Source organism: Mus caroli, unplaced genomic scaffold, assembly GCF_978045245.1.
Source record: "Mus caroli unplaced genomic scaffold, Mus_caroli_1 scaffold_20, whole genome shotgun sequence".
Taxonomy (NCBI): Eukaryota; Metazoa; Chordata; class Mammalia; order Rodentia; family Muridae; genus Mus; species Mus caroli.
In genome coordinates this window covers 56,133,049-56,139,634 of record NW_028227275.1, presented here as the reverse complement: position 1 = coordinate 56,139,634, position 6,586 = coordinate 56,133,049, and the positions used below count along the sequence as shown (strand labels likewise).

Here is a 6,586-nt window from a genome sequence, read left to right as displayed (position 1 = left end):
ACTCAGTAAGACCAAGCACAAATCCTCATATTAAGGCTGGGTGAGGCAACCCAGAGGAAGAAAAGGCTCCCAAAAGCAAGCAAAGTAATCAGACCCCCCCCCACTTCTACTGTCAGGAATCCCCCCAAAACACAGAGCCAATAACCATAACATTTGCCTAGGACCTAGTGCAGACCCATGAAGGCTCTGTGATTGAGTGCCTATTCAGTCTTGATGTAATGGCTATTCCTGGTTCTCAGCTTGACTATATCTAGAATGAACTACGATCCAGAATTGGAAGGCTCACCTGTGATCCTGATCTTGAAGCTTGGAGATACAAGTTTCTAACCTGGATCTTGGCATGGAGATCTTGAGGTGTAGTGGCTGTGAATTTCAGGAGACTAAGGCAAGGAAATCTGAGTTCAAGGTCATCTGGGACAAAGCAAGTTCCAGATCAAGGTGTGGTGGTACACATCTTTAATCTGTGCCATACCTTCTGCTGGAGGCCTACACAAGGACATTAGAAGAAGGAAGATTTGCTCTTTCCCTGCTTGCAGTTATCTGTTGGAATCTACTAGCCTTGTGGGACTGAGCAACTACTAGATCCTTGGACCTCCCATTCACAGCTGACTATTGCTGGGGAGTTGGACTACAGACTAAGTCATCATAATGAAGAGGTCAGCCCAGCTGTTAGAAAATTCCACTGCCCCTGCCCACTGGAAGAGACAGGTCAGAGAGCACGTAGGCCAGAAGGAGGAGGCTGAGTAAGCCTCTACTACCTCATTCCCTAAAGACCATTCAGTTTAAAGTGCACACTGTTCTACCAATCATATCGTGCCTAGTTGCTGATGCTCTATTCCACCCCTGGAAACCATATAAAAACTCGCCAACCAAGCTGCTGGGGGTGGGGGTGGGGGTGGGGGTGGGGTCGCTGCCTCTCCTTCAGGTCTGGGGCTACCCCAGTGCACGGGAACAATAAATCCCTCTTGCTTTTTGCATCAATTCTGGCTCCACGGGTTCACACATGGGGTCCCCAGTAAGCTAAGGCTCATCAGAGTCTTACATTTGGTGCATTGGCCGGGAATCTGACTTCTTGTGGGAACACACTGGAGCGGTGAGTTGGAGGTCTCGAGCCTTTACCGCAGTTCTTGTTTGTCTTGCTGTTCGTCAAAGTCTGACTCTGTAAATCTGTTTGAACTTTTGCTTGCAAGAGTTGGGAGGCGGTTAGTGGGTGCAGACCACCCCACAGTGACTGATGAAATGACATGAACTGAGGGTACACGTGAAGAAGGTGCACACAACACATTCAGTTTTGGACACCACCTTCCTAGCCGTGCATTCGGAGGAAATCTGCAGCATTCCCAGATTTCACGAAGGAGCTGAACCTGGGGTCGGCAGGGTTGCGGACCGCTGCACCTTTCTCTCTGCCCGTAGGTGGAGCCCTTGGCAAGGCCTCCCCCGCCCCGGAACTTCGATTTTCCAGCTCTGCTGAGGAGGTCCGGTTCTCGGTGCTCGGTGTCACCGTGTAGGCCTGCTCCCCGATGCTAAAGCCTACTGATCCGCGCGCTGCGCCTCCCTTGCCCCTGGAGATTCTGGGGCCCGGAACTGAGCCTCTCACGCGACGACCAGGACACCCGAAATCCAAGTGCAGGCTCTGACCTCTGGTCCCAACCAAGGAATCACTGAGATTCTGATGAACAGACCTCATGCCCGCAATGCCTTGGGGAATGTGTTTGTTAGTGAGCTGCTGGAAGCTCTGGCCCAGCTTCGGGAAGACCAGCAAGTCCGGGTCCTGCTCTTCAGAAGGAAGTGTTCTGTGCAGTGTTCTGTGCAGATGCGGACCTGAAGGAGTGGGAGCAAATGAGTGATGTGGAGGTGGGGACCTTTGTCCAGCGGCTCCGAGGCCTGATGAGTGAGATCGCAGCCTTCCCTGCACCCACCATTGCAGCCATGGACGGGTTTGCCTTAGGCGGGGGCTTGGAACTAGCCCTGGCCTGTGACCTCCGAATAGCAGCTTCTTCGGCTGTCATGGGGCTAATTGAGACCACTTGAGGACTTCTCCCAGGAGCAGGAGGGACTCAGAGGCTGCCTCGCTGCCTGGGCGTGGCCCTAGCAAAGGAGCTCATCTTCACAGGCCGGCGACTGAACGGGCACAGGCCCATGAGTTGGGCCTGGTAAATCATGTCGTGGCTCCGAATGAGGAGGGTAATGCTGCCTACCACCGGGCCCTGGCACTGGCACAGGAGATCCTGCCCCAGGCTCCCATTGCTGTGCGCCTGGGCAAAGTTGCCATCGACCGAGGAATGGAGGTGGCCATTGCATCAGGGATGGCCATAGAACAGATGTGCTATGCCCAGAACATCCCAACCCAGGACAGGCTGGAAGGAATGGCAGCCTTCAGGGAGAAACGAGCTCCCAAATTTGTGGGCAAAGTGACCCAGCTAACTTTAAGCACACACCATAAAGTCCAGATATTCCAGAGAACCAAGGTGTTGACCATGCAGTGCACTGCCACCTTCCATATTGCTCACCTTGGCTAGTGACTGGACTCTCTGCATTCTGTGTCATTGGCTCTGATCACCATGGATGGAGCAATGAGGACACCTTCACTTACTCTCACAGAGTTTCTTTGAGTTAGTGTCAGGAGGCCGCCCTCAGACTCCAGCTCTCTGTAACGCAAGGGGAATTCTGGACCTCTCTATTTAACCTCTCATTTAACCTCTCTAACAGTCTCTCTGACGACTTAATATCCCTGTGTTCAATAAACATGCTGCAACTGTTAAAAAAAAAAAATAAGAGTTGGGAGGCTCAGAGAGCCTATGGTGTCTGGTGTGGTACACTGCTGTGGGCATACCTTAACATTGTGACAGCAGGAGGGGAGAGCTGAAGGATGCTTCAGGCCCACCTGTAGGGAGCCAGGAAGGCACTGCTCTTTCTGGAAACAGCAAGAGACTATCTGCAAGAGCTGAGTCTTGCTTTAACCTGATTTATCTGATTCCTGCCGTATGGCAGAGGGACCAGGTTTGTTTCGGTGCCACTGGAGCCAGCCAAACAATTTTGTTCTGCATCTGTGGAAGGGACAAGCTGTCTGTAACTGGGCCCATGAAAGGGGCAAACTGTGTTAATTATCTTTCTCTGTGTTCTTGGACCTGAATGCCCACCTGTGGCAGGGTCGATCTGTCTGTGTTTGTTGGTATCTCGTTCTGTGTTCTTGGACTTAAACTGACCACACTTTTTGGATATTTGACAGACTGAAAGACAAGTTATTTACTCTCTGCTTCTCTGTATGACCCACTCTTAGGAACTTTTGACTTGCAGGTGATCAAAGCAGTAGAGGAGAGAGTCGATCCTTAGGACACCCGGACCAACGGCCCTATAGAGCTACCTAGAAGAATCTAACGGAGGAGCTCCCCGCCCCCACCGCCCATCCCTCACAGATGAAAGCCTTGCTTTCCCAAGATCCACCTCACAGGTTCTGGCCATCAGGAAGAAGGAAGCACGGGAGGAGAGACCCTGATCTGAGAAACTTCTGATCTTCCAAGACTCTCCAACAGCGGACCTGTTATTCCAAGACCCTCCTCCTCCAGACCCCTCTTCCCTTCCCCCGTGGCCCTGCCAGCCCCAGGACCAGTTCTGGGATCCTCAACCTTCACCAGAGGGAGGAACGGGAAGAGACCTGAGAGCCACCCTACCCTCCCACCCCCCATACCACGGTGGCTCTCTCACTGAGGGCATATGGGCCTCTGGAAAAGAGCAATCAGGCTATACAACATTGGCCCTTCTCTTTGGCAGACTTGTACAACTGGAAGGCTCAACCCCACCTCCCTTTTTCCAAAAGGCTGGTTAATCTCTTTGAGACTGTTTTATTCATAATGCAGGAAGCCAGAAGCCAGAAAGAATACCCCCTCAGACACAGGTGCATCATCGATTGATCAGGCTGTGGTGGACAGTGGGTTTTCCCTGACTAGACCTGACTGGGACTTTAATGTGACAAAAGGTAAGGGGCACCCAAAGGTCCGCCACCTGACTCCACTGGCAGGTCTCAGGGGCTGCATGACGACCCACAAATTTGACCAAGGTACATGAGGTTAAGCAGAGACTATATGAGTCACCTGTAGTTCATGGAGGCATTCCGCCAATATACACCGTATGACCCCAGCAGCAAAGAGCATAAAATTACTGTGACGATGGCTTTTATAGACCAGGCTAGTAGAGATATCAGGAAAAAGTGTCAGGCTAGAAAGACAGGATAAGCCGTTGAAAGATATAGTGCCAGTTGCTGAGAAAGTCTCCTATAACAGACAGGAGGAAAAGGAGCAGAGAAAGAGAAAGAAAGAAAAGCGACAGGGAAGGAATCTACAGAGAGTCCTGAGTCTCAGGCTAGAGAGTACAAGTTGTTTGAGACCTTGGACAGGGCACCCCAGGACCTAGACTGGTGGCTCGAGGCCTTTCCCCAGGCCTGGGCTGAGATGGCAGGGATGGGGAGGGCCACCAACCAGTCCATCCACGTGGAGCTCAGAGCCCAAGTCTCCCTGGCGTCTGTGCACCAATATCCGATGTTGAGGGAGGCCTGGGATGGAATTGCGCTCCATATTATCAGGCTCCTAGAACAAGGGATCCTGTGGCAGTGCCAATCAGCTTGGAATATTCCCCTCCTGCCTGTGAAGAAACCTGGGGCCCAAGACTAAGGAGGACAGTCTAGAGGGGACTACATGCCTCTTGGAGGAACTGGGAGGATTGAGATACAGAGCCTCAGCCAAGAAGACCCAAATCTGCCAGAGAAAAGTAAGTTATCTGGGCTGTCTGCTGAAAGACAGCCGGTGCTGCTCTCTAACGCTGAAAAAGACGATCCTGCACCCCAACTCCGCAGAGCCTCAAACAGGCACGGGAATTCCTGGGGACAGCCAGGTTCTGCTGGTTGTGCATTCCAGGGTTTGCTGAATGGACTGCCCCCACCTTGACTAAAAAGGGACAGCTCTTCCATTGGGGTGAAGAAGAGCAACAGGCTTTTGACATGATTAAGCAAGCTTTACTGGAGGCCCCTGCTCTAGGACTGCCTGATGCCAGCAGACCTTTCCACTTTTATGTAGCAGAAAACAGGGGGATAACTGAAAGAAAATAAAACTTGAGACCTGTGACTCATGTAATGTATGTCAAATAGCCCAAAGAGTTGTTTGTGAGCTTTGAAACCTGGGGCTGAGAACATAGCAGAACAGGCCAGGACATGCCCGGGCAGGCCCGTTGTTAAGACATTCCTGAGGCTGCTTAGCCATAAAGATAAAGAGAATGACATGCCTCCCCATCTCCCGCCCTTCTGACCTAAGTTAAATTTATCTGCATGTATAGTCTGCTGATGTTTAAATGGACCAATCATGTGAAACCGCACCAATTCCTTCCCCCAGCCCCAGCCCCTTTTCTATAAAAACCCCTAGCTTCCAAGCCTCGTGGTCGAATCCACTGTCTCCTGTGTGAGATACGTTTTGACCTGGAGCTCTGCCATTAAACTACCTCATGTTTTTACATCAAGACAGTCTGTTTGTTCGTGATTCTTGAGTGCACGCCGAATTGGGAGTTGAGTGGGGGTTTCCCCACTAGGTTCTTTCATAACCAAGGCAGTGCTCACTCAGCGGCTGGACCCCTGGAAGCAACCAGTTGCCTATCTGTCAAAGAAATTAGACCCTGCTGCTGCTGGGTGGTCTGTGTGTCTACAGATAGTGGTAGCAGTGGTGGTTTTAGTTTAAAATGCTGATAAATTAACTCCGGGGCAAAATCTGACTGTGACAGCTCCCCATACCTTAGAAAGCATTGCTTACCATCCCCCAGGTTGATGGCTGACCAACGCCCACATGACTCATTATCAGACTCTGTTGCTAAACTTAGATTGGGTGACTGTCACGTCACCAGTGGCCCTCAACCTGGCCTCTCTGCTACCCAACCCTGACCTCAATCAACCAGCTCATGATTGCCAGCAGATTCCAGCTGAGGACCAGGGATGGTGATTGTCGGGTCAGCCACTCTTCAATGCTGAGGCAACCTAGTTCACTGATGGCAGCAGCTGCCCAGTAGAGGGACAATGCAAGGCGGGAGCAGCCATTGTGGACGGCACCAGGTGGTCCAGGCAGAACCATTTCCTCCAAGAATGTCAACCTAAAAGGCAGAGCTGATAGCTCTGACCAAAGCCTTGGACTTGGGGGCAGGCAAAAAGATCAACATCTATACAGATATCAGGTATGCCTTTGCCACAGCCCACACCCACGAGGCTATATGCCAAGAGAGAGGACTACTCACATCAGGAGAAACAGGATTTTTTTGTTTTTTTGTTTTTTGAGACAGGGTTTCTCTGTATGGCTCTGGCTGTCCTGGAACTCACTCTGTAGACCAGGCTGGCCTTGAACTCAGAAATCCGCCTGCCTCTGCCTCCCAAGTGCTGGGATTAAAGGCATGTGCCACCATGCCCAGCAGAAACAGGAAATCTTGAACCTCTTGGATGCCCTAATGAAGCTGGCAACTGTGAGTATTATTCACTGCCCAGGACATCAGAAAAGAAGAGACTCAGTGGCCCAGGACAATTACCATACAGACCAAGTGGCTCTGAAGGAGCCTATCT

General features: G+C 51.4%; 1 pseudogene; it reads left to right on the top strand.

The window, feature by feature from the left end:
* Window positions 1-998: 998 nt before the first annotated feature.
* On the top strand, window positions 999-3,048 carry LOC110285960 (enoyl-CoA hydratase domain-containing protein 2, mitochondrial pseudogene; annotated as a pseudogene).
* The last annotated feature ends 3,538 nt before the right edge of the window (window positions 3,049-6,586 follow it).